General features: G+C 33.8%; 1 long non-coding RNA gene across 1 annotated transcript; it reads right to left on the minus strand.

The window, feature by feature from the left end:
* Window positions 1-7,683: 7,683 nt before the first annotated feature.
* Window positions 7,684-15,575, minus strand: LOC128555388 (uncharacterized). The gene is made up of 2 exons (XR_008370027.1): window positions 13,518-15,575; window positions 7,684-10,576 (listed from the first exon to the last, which is right to left on the minus strand). It is a non-coding gene; the product is annotated as an uncharacterized LOC128555388 (long non-coding RNA).
* Window positions 15,576-15,829: the final 254 nt, after the last annotated feature.

Raw genomic sequence — 15,829 nt, forward strand, 5'->3', positions numbered from 1 at the left:
TTTGAATTAGTTTGTTAATGACAGGTAATCATGATCAAAGAACTAATTTACAGCTACTGTTAAGTAATATCCATGTACAATATAAATTTAAGAAAACAGATTTTTGAAAGTTTGGAATCTTGTTCTATCACTCCTAGGTATCCCAACACCGAGTTACATTATATACAAAAGATCAAATGTTCAACAAGTCAACTTCATAATATCATCTAACAGTTTTATTTTCCTAAGTTTATTCTCTGACTGTACATGTGATTTTCTATGTTTAATGTGGATATGATTTCCCAAACCATAATCAAACTATAGTATTTTAATATGCTTCTGTGTTTTATCCTGTGTTTTATCCTGTGTTTTATCCTTTCTGTTTGCTCTGTGTACGTGTGTGCGTATGTGCATGTGTGTGTGTTTGTGTATTGTGTACGTGCGTGTTTCACTGCTGTGATTTGAAGTGTAGTGTTACTGTGTTTTTGGAGCAAGGCTTCCCGGTTGAATATCTATCCTTGTATTTTTCCACTTTCCCCAACACCCCTACCCTTTTATCTACCCTCACCCATTTTTGTATTTTGCATATAATTACAATGTACTTGTTGTTAGATTTTTGAACAATCAATCTGCAATATTTTTCCGTTACAGTTTCTTTTTGTTGCTGGCCTACTTTTCGATACATGGATCTAAACCTGAAGGTGAAGTACTTATGTTTGGCAGCTTATCGTACTTCACATAATGCTATAGCAGACACTGCCTGTATTTATGTCCATTTATATTATCATACAGAAGTAACGATGTCTACATGATACAAATAACACCAATTGTTTCGGCTGTCTATGTGTTGCAAGACTTAAGTCAAATTGTATTTGAGACTTTTGCTGAAAAAGATAAGACACTTATAGGAATAGACAGGGACATTATTCCATTTTGTAAATCTCTTTGTATGAATCTTGCAAGTAGGCACATTTAATGGTTGGTGATTCTAACTGTACTGATTTATTTTGTGGCCCACGTGGTAGATAAAGAAACCAAAATATGTAGCCTCTAGAAATGATGCGTTATTTACTTACGTACTTACTTACTCCGTAGTCCTGTTATTTCATATTGTCATTTCTTTAACTGTAGGAATAAATTATTTTACTGCTCTAATTCCTTGCCATGGTATTGTGCACATGTAGCGTCTTATGTATTACAAAGATTGAGACGTCTAGGACTAATGCATGTAAATTACAAGGAAATTAAATTTTCTTGTAATATTTCCATTATATCAGATTTTTCCTGGTGACCTAAGTGTGACATTTCTTATTTTTACAGTAATGTTACTTTTATGTCATTTTTGGTTGAGGGTTCTCAATGCATTTTAATCCTTTTTGTTTTATGAAAGAATATATTTCTACCCTGGGAAGGCTCCGTATTAGTAATTGTTTCTTTCCTTCCAAGAAATCAGATGATTTATCTGTAGACAATGTTTTTGAAGCATTTCATAACACACTAATTTATTTACAGTAACCACCTAGAAAATAAATGTCTTTAACTTTGGCCAGACTTACGTGATTAAATGAATCACCATGTAAGCGGTGGTGTACAGAAACTTTGTTATTGGCGTATCAACTGAGAAATGATATATAGCAGAAGCATGTTGTAATATAGCGAAACAATAGGAAGCGGTTGAACACCTTCAGAATAATTTCGCGTGGCGTAGCCCGAGTGGATTATTTCACGAGGAGTATAACCGATTTGGAGATTTTTAAACTTTTTTTGTATGAAATAATGGTGGCACTCTTTCTCGACGTGTTCATGGTGCCAAATAATATATTGATGTGACGTTAACATTGCCATGTTTTGATGAAAATTTGCATAGTTTTTATTTCATATTAGAATTTAATATACAGCCACGCCAGTTTCTGTTGTGTATACGTTATATTGAACAGAAAAGTGTTTGGAAATGTCTTGAAATGCTTGATGAGTCGTGGCTACAGCAGTTTCAGTCAGTCGCTCGTTCTCTGTTATTGATTATATTCAATACATTATAGATCCAGATTTTGTACATCTCATCTACTAAGGAAAAAAATATAAAGAGCAGAATATAAATTAACTTAAATTAGTATTTCTTGCAATATATATGTCCCGTTACATGGCTTTTATTAATTTTCTGATGATCTACATTATGACGAAACGGAAAGTATAAATTATTTTGATTAAATCAAAGAAACTGTAAGAAGTGTTAATCATATCCTTAATCATGAACTATTAAAGGATAACGTGTATTTTCAATTCGAGTGTTAGCAAAATTCAACCGGAACAACTTGATTCTTTTTCGTATTTTATTTTAGCGTAAAAGAAATAAAAGTAATATACCGTTTCGAATACCGTTTCGAAATGTACTATTCTGGAGTATGACAATCGGGCAGAACGACATTAAGGAAAACTGAGAAATGAAGCTTTATTCATTCTTTAAGGTATTTTAAAGAAATAATTATGGCCATTGGTAAATTTAATAAACTTGAAATTAATCAACTTTGGTAAGGTTCAAGACAAAGTCTATCACGTTCTTTGCATACATTTATGCCATTTATTATTTTTATTTATTTATTACTCTATGATCTTTTCAGTATTTGTCTAATTGTGTCTACCTGTATACATGTACAGTGGTTTGCCGACGCACTGAGGCTAGATTAGTGCAGCTATTCTGAAAATGTCTTGTCTTTTTAACTTGTTAAAAGAAATAAAGAAGCGGACCCCTAACCATTTGACATTGTTGACGGCTTCCTCTGCTAAACGCGATTTCGGCTTTCCCGTCATGATTCGGAAAACATTGGTTTGTATAAGCTACATAACCGTAAGAAAACAATAAAAAATCCATAAACTTGTCAAGTAAAATAAAATCATATCAATAGTTTTGCCTCAATTTTTTTGTGTTACGTTTTATGTTAGTTCTCCCTTTAAATTTTGAACATACAGCTGTCTTTCAAATTACCCGTATTGATAAACTTTAAGATACAGTGGCGCCCGCGTGTTGGTTCCCCGTGCACACGATTAAACCCTTGCGTGGCACCATTCATAAACGTTTCACATTACACGCTTAGTTAATCGTGCAACCAATCAAATTAGTTTTAAACCGTGTAAGCGTGCGAAAGCGAGAGACGAATTTTTTTGCATTATACGCATGCGCAGCGTGTAGATTGGAGATGGTAAAGCGCACGCGCAGCTTGCGTCGTCTGCATGATGCCTGTGTATGATCACAAGTGGATGTTTTTAACTTTTGTTGCTTCCATTTCAAAGTTTAAATGGAATCAAAACATATTTACTAATTGGTCTTCCTTAATTACAGATTAAAACTTTGTCTTTAAGAACAAATATAAAAGTTGTTTGTTTTTTATGTCATATCGTTTCGTTCTAAACAAGTGTTAAAATACATTTTTAATTCCATTTCCGTGAACTTCTCTATTATTTTAAACACAGACTGAACATACAAGCGCACAACAAAAATGAAATCAAAAGAAACATACTGTATATGAACAGATAATAAAAAGAAGTACAAGATGAAATTATCCATATATTTTCAAATGCCTCGGTGATGATCTTATACATTTTTAATGGATTTTGCTGCGTTTTTAATCCGCTGTTACAAGGATGAGTGTATACCTAGTTATCAAAATTATTCTTGTATGAAATATTTTAAATAACTTTTGAGGCTGAATAATTATAAATATTTAAATTACGCTGAGACTAAACTCTGTCACAGAATACAGGCTAGATTATTCACATTAGGGGAAAAATACAGTTTTTATACGGGAGCTAGATACATTTTTTTCTTCCTAGTATGTACTATAAACTCTCATCTGTCTAAAAATCAATCAAAAAAGAACGGGAGAAATGCGTAACTTTATATTATAATACGTAATTTATTATTCAACTATAATATTCAACGAAAATCAGAAAATTTATCATAAGGCATGTCTCTAAAAAATATCGTAATAAAAAGAAGAAACATAAGTTCTTTTCGCAAAATTGTACATACACTATCATAGTTACTAAAACTTATACACATTTAAACATGCGCAGAATGCTACTCCCGCTAAAAAATTAATGAAAACCGGATGACACAATATCCCATCCTGCCAGTCAGAGGATCAAAGTGCAATACCGCCATTGGCGAAACGTTATGTGTTGTTTGTGATCTACCTAATCAGAATGAGAGTCTCACAATTAGTACATTTTAGTCTCGAATAGCTTCGGGCAATATCTCTATATTGCAAATATTGGGGTAAATAGAAGAACAGCTGTTTAAAACTATCTTCATGCAGTTAAAACCGAACCCTTCTAATAGAATAAACGCACTAAGTCTATGTATCAATTAAAAAAAAAAGAAAAAAAAACACTCTTTTTTGTAATTAAACACCATAGTGTTCATGCGGGTGCACTTTGTCATATATTTGGGGAAAGGAATTCAAATTATGTGAAAGAATGGAAAATTTTGCGATAAGTAATGTCAAAACGGACCAAATATATTTTGACTATGTGTTCGTATTATGGGGACCCTTTTCATTCTCGTGTAGGGATAAATTTTTATAAAATATCACCTTATTTAAGTCGTCGGTCCACAGTTTATGCTATTAACTGGTCTAAAGTACAACGGTATATTTTCCTGTACTGAACTCGTAACTTGAAGGAAATTTATTTCTGACCTGATGCAATTAGAAACTTGATGGATCGCTTGCCGGTAAAAAAGTGGGAAAATATTGTCCGAGGTCCGAAAAAGTCATTCATTAAACTTTAACAAAAATGTGTTTTAGTGTGTTTAACATAATTATCAAGTTTTCAAGTTTTACTGTCAAATCGGAAATTACGTTCAAACATTAGAAAAACGCGGGTTGGGGGATGATTTTCTCGTCAGACGAAAAGCTTTACTGGCTAATAAAAATATACCGGTAAACGTATTAGTAAGACTATTACATACCTGACTTATATATTTCCTAAAATTTTCAAACAGTTGTAGACCTATTTCTGCAATACAGAGTAATGTATATTTCATTGATACAAAAAAAATGGGAGGGGAACCGTAATAATTCGGCCACAGCAAATTTTACCATTTGCTTTTTCCATCTAAATTGCTATTCATAGTTCTGTGTATTTGGTCGTGTTTGGGCGGCGCAGAACGAGAAATTTCTCCAGTAACGAAGGTTCGATTATATAGTTTTCATTTTTCTTTGAGATTTCATTAGAATTTACAGACTTCAAAGATGATATTGTGACAAAAGAGAAGGCTCAATCAGATGATATGTACGTCGGATTGCACCACTTGAGATATATCTATCCAAAGAGCTATAAAATAAATGTATTTTTATAGTTCTTTGATCTATCTCTTTCCGAGGGGGCGTACCCTAGAAATAGCATACAGATTGTAACGCACGCGCATATTTGTTGACTTCAACGACACGAACCACTCGGCCAAAGAGCCCCACCATCCCCGCCCCTGCACACACATCATGATCAACCAATGTGTAGTTGCACTATGCTAAATTATCACTTATATGACATCTGGTGATTTTAACTTGAATACTATTTTCATGTTTATTAAACAAATCAAGGGCATAAACTGCATTTACCTGGTCAAGTGGGATAATACGTGATGTAAAATGTGGCGATTCTAGCTTAAATACAATCAGTATTATAAACACCCAGACTGACAGCCGGACGGGCAACACAAAAACAATATTCTTCCGCTTTTGGCAAAAAGGAAACAGTTTCAGATATGACCTATATTGAATAAAGATTCCCGTGCAATTTACTTGTCTCATCACGATTTCAACTTACCATTTTCGAAAATGACGCATTGGACCGGGAAGAATTAAGTACAAAATGGAGATAATTTTAAATGCATTTAAACTGTTCTTGTGTACTGCTCTGCATCTCATGTAAGTTAAACTGTCCGAGATGTTCTTAGTACTTTTGGACAAGAAAATATTAGCTACATAAATGGAAATATAATCCGAGTACTCTTCAACACAGACATCAGGTTCTTGTAAGATGCACTTCGTCTCAACGATATCTATGTGCATCTTTAGTTTCAATGAAATGTCCGCTGTACATTACGAACTTTTTGCAACATCGATCTGTCGGAAAACCGATAAATTTGCCTATATAAGCTATATTTTATTCTGTATTCTTAAATTAATGCGTAATTTTGATACATTTTTAATTATTCGTTTACAAATTGCGTTATCTATTATTCTTTTTAGTCCAAAGATTGCACACATTTAGCATAATATAATTTAATTGTAACATATGTTTTAAAACTACCCTTTGATATTTACTGTGTATTACAATACATTCTCGCATACCAGAGGTATATCGTGGTTTCCCGGATGAACGTCTCGGGATTTTGACGGACCTCTGATGGATGAGAATGATTACAATATTGCCTAGGGGTAAACAATATCCGGTCAGTGTTGTTTCAAATCGGGTCATAAAAATACGTCACCCCAATTACCTTAAGTGATACTGTTAGGTATTTGTATGGTTTTTGTGTTGATATGTATATATTTCACTTTCTTCTGTCGTTTCTATAGTCTTTTCCCTTTCCTTCGGGAGTTATTTTTATGATTTTGACCCTTATCGTATTAATCGTATGACAGTAGGAAATTTAGAATTCACAGCAATATATTATACTTGTCCATCTATGAATTTAGATTATACCATAAATCGTTAATAGATTTGTTCCGTAAATATTTACTAAGTAAAGATCCTGGCCCAAATTTCATGAAAAAAACTTAAGTAATTACTATTCTAAAATTGAGCTATTGTTTAAGTTATTGTCATTTAATGCTGATTTATTTTTTAATGTATTTATAGTTAAAATATACTATGGTAGTAGTATTTGTCAGCAGTACTTATTCAAGTCACGCAAATATGATATTTCTATTTAAGCACGATATTAGAAAATTAATCCTTACCATGCTAAATTTCTATTTTTAACGTGTCTATCCTTCAATTTGGACAGTACCATAAATTTTGAAATGAGGTGCATACCAAAAAGTTACTGGCTGAATGGCAAACAGTGCAGATCATGATCAGTCTGCACGGATCTACACTGATCGTAAATTTATGTGTTAGATTTTTTTAAAGAATGTTACGCTTTTAAAATTCTTTAGATGGCCTATTAATATTCTTGAATATTTATTTTATTTACAGACTGTTTCTTGTGTGTAAACATTTCTTTTTTTTGTACATAGAAATATGTTTAACATGATGTTTCATGTATTGAAAAGAACGTAAATTTATGTGTTTGATGTATAAAATGTAACAATTTCTAAATATTTTAGATAACATATTGATTTTCGTATTCTTAAATATCACATTTTATTGACAACTGATAAAGTATAATATAAATTTTCGACACTTTAATATTATCAAAACTCCATTCAAGTTTCGCAAACCGCCCACTAGAAATGCATCAGAAAATGATCAAAGCTGTTAATTATCGACCCCCTTCCCGTGTTACTACAACAACAACAATTAATACGGAAATCGACGAATGCATCTGGTAGCGCTGATATTGGGATTATTGATGTCGTGATAGATAGAGCTGTCCCGCTTTATTGGTTTAGAGATGTTTCTAAAAGTTGGAAATGCATCAGTAGCAAAATGTTAGTAAAGGTCGAACGGACAGACAAAGCGATATAAATATCTAAAATCTCAACATGAAACATCAACTTTATTGATACTATAAAATATTATTTATATCGAAAGAAAATACAGTAAGAAGAAAAATAAAACAGGAACAGCTACCTTTACATGTTTTAAACACGTCATGTGATAAAACCCAATGTATCATCTATCCTAAAAACACAAAATATTTTAAAGTAATTATCTTTTAAAACAAAAATATCATTTTCGTAATAAGCAACCTCTACGTGGTGCGTTTTCCAATTACAAAAATAAACCAGAGGGCCATGATGGCCCTGTATCGCTCACCGGAGTACCATTGCTCAAAATGATATTATCAAGTTTTGACATAGAGGGTCCTAGGCTCAAATGCTGCATTTTTTTTACTAACACGATATTCCTTACATACTTATATATTCGTTTACAAATAATAAAGGGAGGTAATTTGTCATAAATTCAGTCAAAAGTTATCTACCCCGATTGTTCGAGTCCATCTGATGGCACAAATGACATTTCAAATCAGTGTCTTCATTGGTTACTGAGATACAACCATTTTAATTTGAAACAAAGGGAGGTTTTTGTTTGTTTGTTTTGGGTTTAACGCCGTTTTTCAACAGTATTTCAGTCATGTAACGGCGGGCAGTTAACCTAACCAGTATTCCTGGATTCTGTACCAGTACAAACCTGTTCTCCGCAAGTAACTGCCAACTTCCCCGCATGAATCAGAGGTGGAGGACTAATGATTTCAGACACAATATCGTTTATCAAATAGTCACGGAGAATATACGCCCCGCCCGAGGATCGAACTCGCGACCCCGAGATCCGTAGACCAACGCTCTTACCTACTGAGCTAAGCGGGCGGGCTACAAAGGGAGGTAATTTGATATAAAATCAGTCCACACTATCTACCCTGGTTGCCTTAGTCAAACTAAAAACAATAATGACATTCCAAATGAGTTCTATCAACATCCATTTTTATTAAAATCAGGGGAGGTAATGATGCATTGGTATATGCATGTAGAAGATACAGAGTACAAGCCTATACAACAATATATTAGTAAAGTATTTATATCGATAAATGTTCTATCAAAAGTTACCTAATACGATTATTTCTTACCATGAAAGACATAAATAACGTTTCAAACAAATCTCATTTGAAGATGCTAAGGTGTCCTCATTTAGATAAAAAATAAAGGGAGGTAATTTGTCAAAAATTCAGCCAATATGTATCTTCAGTGATTGTCCAAGTCTGTCTGTTGACATAAATGCAATTTCAAATCATTATCTTTGTTGGTTACGGAGATATATCCATTTTAATTTCAAATAAAGGGAGGTAATTTGAAATCAGTCCATAGTTACCTACCCTGATTGTCTCAATCCAATTAATGACAATAATGATTTTATTTTTTTATTTTGTTGGGTTTAATGTCGCGCCGACACAATTTTAGGTCATATGGCGACTTTCCAGCTTTTAATGGTGGAGGAAGACCCCAGGTGCCCCTCCGTGCACTATTTCATCAGGAGCGGGCATCTGGGTAGAACCACCGACCTTCCGTAAGCCAGTAAGACAATAATGAAATTTCAAATAAGTCCTATAAGTACTTACTGATATAAATCCATTTTGATGACAATCAGGGGAGGTAATCACATATAAGATAACTCATGGAATCCAAGATTTATTGTTGTTGAAGCTATTTTGGAAGTTCGTATCAAGTCAAACCATAAAAGAAATCTCTATATGGTTGGAAAGGCCAACATAGCCAATTTGGGACCTTTGGGGGGCCATAACTCTATAGAATCCATGATGGAATCTGCCCAGTTCAAGAATGGAACCAAGATCTTGTGGTGTTACAAGTTGTGCGCAAGTTTAGTTAGAGTCAAATCGTAAATGAAGCTGCTATTGTGCAGACAAGGTCAAAATAGCTTTAATGAGTCAATACCTCAACAAACTGTCTACGTGGTTACCTTAGCGCGAAGTGATATGTATTGTATTCGTCTGTTCTTGTCTCGCTTCCAATATAAATTGTCGTCTGCAGCAGTGGCTTCGCACATTAATTGTAAAACAAGCTTAGTTTTATAAAAACGCTAGCATGTGGCTGTTGCTGACTTAACGTCGTAAATAATTATTTTAACATTTTTAAACATCGGTCTACAATTAGACACAATCACAGCACTGTTAACGGAATCGTGTGCCATGATAGCTCAGTCGTATGGCGTCTGCCTATGGATCGAGAGCTCCGGAATTTGAGCACCACCGGAAGGAGAGACAGAGAAAATGAGGTCACAGTTAGGCAGAGTAGCTGGTCCAGCCAAAAGCCTTTATTCCTGAAAGACACTATCTTCAGATGATGGTAAAAAACTGCAGCTGGCCGACGTAGTGACTTTCTTCTCGGGGATGTATTCACACAGCTTCTGGTTCGACGCAAGATTTCTTTTTCCTTAGCGGGAACATCATAATCGAGTTTCTTCTCTCCACAAGCGAGATTTCCGGACTTTATCGCAGATTTTCTTATAAAACTATCGTAATACCGTCTCGCCAAAGCGGGCCGAAAACAGTCAAATAGTCTATCACAACATAATATCAAAAAGAGTTTCCTGTTGGTGGTTTTGCAGCTGCCTCCGATAAAATATGCATGCAAATATCATTTTCCCGTCATGCAGAAGTAAATTTCCTTTCTCACACTGCCAAATGTTAACTTCTTCTTGTTACCTTGAACAGCATCATTTGAATGCATACGTAAATATTGTATCATCGTTCCTACGAAGAGACACAACTGTTTTACTTGCCATTCGAAAGCACCTTCGCAGTTTGGTTTATCCGCCAGTTTTATGAAGTTATATCCTGAATATTTAAGTCTCAAATACCGATCTGTGTCAACATTTTGATGTCCATTCGCATGACTTTTTGTTACGTTTACATGACCTGTAAAAAGAACAATAATGTCGTAAATATTGTATTTGTATGACCTGCCCCAGGTAATGAGTAATAGAAAAAATAAATAAAGTAGAATACAAACTTACACCAGAAAATAGAATCAGTTATAGGACGAATTATTTAAATATCTTTTTTACAAAACAACATGGTCATACCTCTGAATCGCTCACCTAAGTAATATGAGCCACATGTTTAGGCAAACTGATGCTAAAGAATTAGAAAGTTGATCAGTAAATCACGTTCATGGTCACTGAAAGTCAGTTTTAAGATCAGTGTGCAAAAGTTTTGCCCGAAGTCTGCACTGAAAGATCACAGCTTAGATTATTGACTGGATTGTTTTGTTTTGTTTTAATCATTTTTATTTGTTTACGCTGCGCTGCGTAGTTATGACTGTTTCCAGTCAAACTAATCAAACGTAGGCCCAGTGATATTTGAATTTTGAGACCCGTTGCCAGATACAGGTCGGTGTCTGGATTATTTCCAAAATATTAGATTTATACGATATAATAAAAAGGATGCCTTAATTCAAGGCCCGGGTGTTAGTTTTGGAACATGTCTGGGTCTTGGCTGGAGTATTTATTGTTATTGTAATGTTTTTTAAATGTTATATCCCCCTAAATTGTGTCTAAATTGCCAAAATAATAAATAGATTATGAGATATATATTTAATTTATTAAATTTTGTCATCCAGGTAAGAGCCGCGAGTACCTTTTCTTACACTCCTGAAACGCCTGAGATGAACTGCCACTGACCACACTCTACTACTTTATTTTATTATCAGTAAACTTGTTAAAACTTTAAAAACACATCTAAAACATAGCATTTATATACGTCCGATTGTTGACAGTACACAGGTTATTTATAGATTACACGCCACGCCTACTGCATAAATGTGTCATATCGATAAATATGCTTATTCTATATACTCGTAAACTTTGAATATACCGTTTTACTCTATGTGCTGTCATTTTGTCATTTTTTGATGTTTTTCAGGTCTGTTTTTTGCACTTTATAGTCCAAAGTCTAAGTTTAATTATTATATCAATATTAATTACTTTACATATTGTATAGAAAATATATTTACGATCGCGCTGTATGAAATTATGCGGTTGGTTTTATCAAAATTCGACCGTTTCTATGTGATTTTGCTTATTTTAAATAAATTATCTTACTAAAAATGCTCTGGCCATATAGCTATATATGTTCTTTAGCGATTCTGAAAATTTGGAGATAATCTATGCATTAATAAATGTTTTACACGCGAATCCTGTGTACCCGTCGCCTCAATTACGCGTAAGAATTTTTTAGAAGTTAAAATTTACCTGTTTACTGTACCTGTTGTTTGTTTACCGACTACTGACTAGAAAATCATTCAGTAAGTTTTATAACAAGACTTCAGAAAACAAGAGGCCCAAGTGGGCCTTGGTCGCTCAACTGAAGCAAAATTTGACCTAATTAGATCTTGCTTGTGACAAAGTATTACATTTAAAACAGAATTTTAAACAAGAGCTGTCCGTAAGACAGCACGCTCCACTATTCGGCGATCTGACAGTAAAATTAATATATATCTCAATAAGAGACCTCTACTTTAAAAGGAAGATACACTAAGGGGTATAATTCTGTCAAGAACACAAATAAGATTTATTTGGATTGTTACCAGACATGCAGATGACGATGGTAAAGATATATTTTGAGTTTCAAGTCATTATCTTATAAAGTACCAATGTTATGCCCAGAAAACAAAATTTGTCCAAAAATTAAGGTATGAAAGATGCATAATTTTGTCAAAAATACAAATCAGAGTTATGGGGATTGTTACCACACATGCAGATGATGATGATAAAGATACATCTTAAGTTTCAAATCTTTATCTTATGTTGTAGTAAAGTTATATCCACAGAGCGAAGACTGCAAAAAATCTTTAAGAATGAAAGGGGCATATTTCTGTAAAAATACAATCAGAGCTATGAGGAATGTAACTACACATGCAGGTGATAATAATAAAGAAATATTTTTAATTTTAAGCAGCTAAAGATATGTCTATATAAAACGAAGCTTTTGAAAAATAATAACATGAAAATAATTCCATGTCTAACAACTTTTTGACCTTGACCTTGGGTATAATGGGACCAGCCCCATGCACAGTCTTTGTTTGTATGCTGGACAATGTTAATATGAAATTACAGTAAGATATAAGTTACAGTAACAAATACATGACAGAAAATACAAAAGTTGCCGAAAACCTTTAACCTTAAAAATAATCTAAGTATAAACACCTTGGTGACCTTGACTTTGGGTATAAGGGCGCAGCTGTTTGTATGCTGTGTGCTATGCTATATGTTATGTGAAGATACAGTAAGATATAAGTAACAGTAACAAAGATATGACAGGAAAACAAAGGCTGTCAAAACATTTAACCTTAAAAATAACCTAAGTGTAACACCTTGGTGACCTTGACCTTAAGTATAATGGGTCCATTACCTGCACATATTTTGCTTTTATGCTGGACAATGATTATATGAAGTTACAGTAAGATGTAAGCAATAGTTACAAAGATATGACACAAAAACAATGGTTGCAGAAAAACTTTAATCTTAAAAATAACCCAAGTATAACACCTTGGTGACTTTGTCCTTGTGTATACCGGCCCAGCCCCTGCACATATTTTGCTTGTGTGCTGGACAATGTTTATGTGAAGTTACAGTAAGAAATATGCAATAGTAACAAAGATATGACAGAAAAACAAAGATTGTCGAAAAACTTTAGCCTTAAAAATAACCTAAATATAACACCTTGGTGACCTTGTCCTTATGTATAATGGTCCCTGCCCCTGCACATACTTTACTTTGCTTGTATGCTGGAAATGTTTATGTGAAGTTACAGTAAAATATAAGCATGATAAGCAATAGTAAGAAAGATATGATTATACCCTTTTCTAGTATGATGTCAGATGTGAGACACAGCACAAGATCCATTTGAATATATCTTTATTTTGCTGCCAGACCTTACAGTGCTCAGATGTGGAATTGCACACACATCTGTAACAAAAAAAAATGCATCAAATATAAATTTAACCTACAAAGCTGATAATAAACTTTTTAGTCAATACCAAAATGTTAATATTCAGTCAAAACAAATCTAATGTACTCATGACAATAAATGGTAGTTACAGAACTTACACTGAGTTATAGATTTTATTTATCAGCCTGTAATCAAGTAAGGCTTTAAAACAGATTTTTTCATTTTCACTGAGAGACTTTTTTCTCTTAATTCAACTAGACTTTTCTTCAGATAAAATTACATATTTAAATATACTTTAAACATCAGCAAGAGCTAATGTTATAGATGAAATATTTACAAAAACAACCCGTAATGACAATCCTATGACAACTAGTCATAACTAATACTAGTAGAGCAATTACTTTAAACACTGGTTATGAACACATGTTACAAGGTTAGTAATAAGTGCAGTCAGACCGGGATTCGAACCCAGGGCCTCGGAATACCTTTCAGATATTCTACCAACTGAGCTACCCTGCCGCCTACACACTTTCTCCCCGTTTAGATATTCAAGTCCTATACCGTGACATATTTCCCCACCATTTTGAAATTTGTCCTTAAATTTTTTTTCAGCAGGTACTTAAGTATATATAAGCAATTACAGGCATAGGAGACTAGCCAGTGTAATACCATCACCGCCCAAAGCTGGGCGCCAAATGTCAAAGGGTGAGAAAAATGTGCAGCCAGACCAGGACTCAAACCTGGGGGCCTCATAATACTGTTCTGATGCTCTACTGACTGAGCTACACGGCCGTCTACATTCTTTCTTGCTGTTTTAATATTCAAGTCCTATACCATAACATACAATACCGGAATTCGGTCTAGAGTAGAGATCTGGGCTACTCCAATTTGATGTGATCCTAGGAAATACTGAGAGATTTTTTCATAACCTTAGGACAGCCAGCACATATTTATGCATTGCAATCTCGCCAGGCATATATATATATGTTTTTGACAACACAAAAAGTGAGTCACTCGACCTTAAGCTTTTTGCGGAAGAAAAGAAAATGAAAGTAGAAATGCTAAGCTTGAAAACGAAAGCCATATTTGATTCGTAGATAGTCAGGGGTCACGCGCAGGGGTCACCCCATCTGGACGCTCATGGTAACAAATTGAAACTAAAATTACCTGGGCTTTAGTACGGCATGTCAGCTTTTCATCTACAAAATGATAGTTGAGCTCAGATACCCACAAATCCCAAATGGGTCCGTCACGGACCAAGGGTACACTGATAATTTTAGAACTTCATCAAATCATTCAAAAGGTTGTTTTTGATGTTGTCTGAGAGTGTCTGTATACATGTATGCCTTGGATTTAAGATATAACCATATTTGAGAACTGCAGACCTAGACATTTCAGAAATATTTTCAAAATTAATTTTGTGTAATAAATGTTGATTCTATGGAAGCGTGAAAGGGTCATCAGACGCTAATATGTTTTATTACGTTAAGGCTGCGGAAAGGATATAGCCAATAGCCCCATGACGTGTTTGTAAAATAAACTGCATTTAAGCAAATCTGTATTAAACCACATACACATGTTTAACAGTTTCAAATGCTATAAATACGTCAAAATATAACTATTCAACTAATAATGTCGAAATTTTTCTCCTTTCATTTCCGAGGTGAAGGTCACGATTGACAGGTTTACAATATGGTCATTCAATTTCATTAGCATGCAGCTTGTTAAAATAAATGATGGAAAAGTACCGGTCAACATCAAAATGCTTCCGGTGAATTGAAAGAAAGGCAGAGAAACGAATTGTCGACTTATTTTTGGGGTATATTATAACCCTAAAGTACGTCACTTGTATAGTTCTTTGAAAACATGTCCCCAAAGGCAAAATTCGCAGTGTTCGAAATTGAAACTTCACAAATTTATGTGCTGGTGTAATCAAAAATAAACCCCAGATGTGTGTTTAAAGGTGCTGATTTGACTGTGATTTTTTTCTAAACCAGAGCGCTAGATAATTTTTTTGGCCAATGAGTATTTACTCAACATATTTTATTGTGAATGAGTAAAATGGTAATATCAGAAATTGACTACAAGTAATTTTACTCTTAAAAATTTATAAATGTGAAAAAAAAAACAGAAATCAGTTTTATAACATATTTATTGGGTGTAACACCCATGCATTTGTTTGCAGTTTAGTTTCAATTCATCATTTAAGTTAATTTGCTT

The sequence above is a fragment of the Mercenaria mercenaria genome, chromosome 2, assembly GCF_021730395.1.
Source record: "Mercenaria mercenaria strain notata chromosome 2, MADL_Memer_1, whole genome shotgun sequence".
NCBI classification, from domain to species: Eukaryota; Metazoa; Mollusca; class Bivalvia; order Venerida; family Veneridae; genus Mercenaria; species Mercenaria mercenaria.